The following is a 2,212-nucleotide window of genomic DNA, read 5'->3' on the forward strand; positions in this document are numbered from 1 at the left end:
AACAGCGGTTGTCTTCCCTTCTCTACCTTCCCTAGCACCACCTGCAGGGAGGCCCAAAGAAAAGCCCCATTGCCCTGGCACTGCAGAAATAAGATGAAACACAGTTACTGAGAGGATGCTGAACATCTATGAGCAGGAATATTTTTTTTGTTTTTTGTTTTTTTTGAGACGGAGTCTCGCTCTGTTGCCCAGGCTGGCGTGCAGTGGTGCGATCTCGGCTCACTGCAAGCTCTGCCTCCCGGGTTCACGCCATTGTCATTTTAGTAGAGATGGTTTCACCATGTTAGCCAGGATGGTCTCATCTGTTTGTGTGGGTGAGGAATGGGTCTTCCTGAAGGCATGAAGAGGGACTGGATAATCTTTCAGATTTGTGATTGGATACCTCAGGGGAGCAGAGGCAGACTGGGAGCTCAGGACTGCAGGTATTTCATACTTTCGGATATGGAATTGATGGAGGTGGAGAATATTGGGGATAAGGATTGAATGAAGAAAGGAGTAGGACAATGCAGGACAATAGTAGTCTTAAGATCTTCACTACACTTTACAGGGCACTAGTGATAGATAAACTCTTCTGACCCTAACCATCACTGTGTGAGATGGGGAGGGTGGTTATCTATCCATGTCCCACAGGCAAGGAAACAGATGCTCAGAGAACTTAAAGATTTGGCCGGGTGCAGTGGCTCATGCCTGTAATCCCAACTCTCTGGGAGGCTGAGGCAGGAGGATTGCTTGAGCCCAAGAGTTTGGGACCAGCCTGGGCAACACAGACACTGTCTCTAGAAAAAATTAGCTGAGTGTGGTGGCTTGTGAGGCTGAGGCCAGTGGATCACTTGAGCCCAGAAGGTCAAGGCTGCAGTTGCCCCATTGCACTCCAGCCTGGGTGACAGAGAGAGACCCTGTCTCAATAAAAAGAGCTTAAAGATTTGCCTAAGGGTACCAAGTAACAGTGGCAGAATTGTGGTTCGAAACCACTGAATTGGAATCACTGGAGGGCAAAGTTTTGGCATCTCTAGAAAAATCCCTACAAACAATTCTCATTTATAGTCAGAATTAAGAACTACCAACCCAGGCTTTCTGCCTAAGCCAGTGCTGTGTCCAGAGCAAGCACTGTCCTGCAGAAAGCCATGAGAATCACACGCTGTTTAGTGTATGCTTAAAAGTTGTAAGCTTTTGGAAAGTGAGGCCAGTTTGAGGTAAATTTGGAGACAGAGACATTTTAGGAGAGCCTCACCAAGTATATTCCATTAGGAAAGGTGAGAACTGAGCCGAGATCGCACCACTGCACTCCAGCCTGGGCAACAGAGTGACACTCTGTCTCAAAAAAAAGAGTCTAAAGGGTCCAAGGTCACACCAGGAGAAAAGGGATGGCATGTACCTAAGGAAGAGGGAACCCCTCCACTACAGAAGCTCGGGAACTCCTATGGCTTTCTTGAAGAAGCCTTGCAAAAGAGCAGAGAATAAGAGGTGTCTCTGGAGGCCCAGAGAGTACTAGGGGGAAGCTCTTGGTATGCATATAAATCTGGCAGGTTACAGTTTTGCCCACTATCAGTGCCAAGTCCTGTGACTCAGTGGCTTGGTAGGGACTCTTATTGGTTGTTTCTAGGAACTCCACCCAGCTTCAGCAGGGGACACACTTCCCCCTACACTGACTGTCACTCCTTCTGCCCACTTAGGTAGTGGAAACTTGTTTTTAGGGAGCAGTCAGCTGAGACACATGGTCCCTGTGTACTTGAACAGCCATGGAAAAGCTGCAAGGCAGCTCAGCGCTCCCTGGCGAGTAGCTCCTCCATCTCATCTCAACAAATCAGATTCTCAAGACCAGCTGCTCCCCAGACTTGCTTATTCTTTGTTCAAGGAGACAGTTCCCAATGGATGTGACCCTGTAAAAACACTCTGGTAAACATTTGCTTTGTTATTGAAATTTCACTCTAAAATCCCAAAGCTAGGTCAAACCCCACTGCTAGTTTTACTGAGGAAGAAATCAAGGCTTTTTTTTTTTTTTTTTGTGAGACGGAGTCTCGCTCTGCCGCCCAGGCTGGAGTGCAGTGGCCAGATCTCAGCTCACTGCAAGCTCCGCCTCCCGGGTTCACGCCATTCTCCTGCCTCAGCCTCCCGAGTAGCTGGGACTACAGGCGTCCGCCATCTTGCCCGGCTAGTTTTTTGTATTTTTTAGTAGAGACGGGGTTTCACCGTGTTAGCCAGGATGGTCTCG

Source organism: Papio anubis, chromosome 7 (genome assembly GCF_008728515.1).
Source record: "Papio anubis isolate 15944 chromosome 7, Panubis1.0, whole genome shotgun sequence".
Classification (NCBI taxonomy): Eukaryota; Metazoa; Chordata; class Mammalia; order Primates; family Cercopithecidae; genus Papio; species Papio anubis.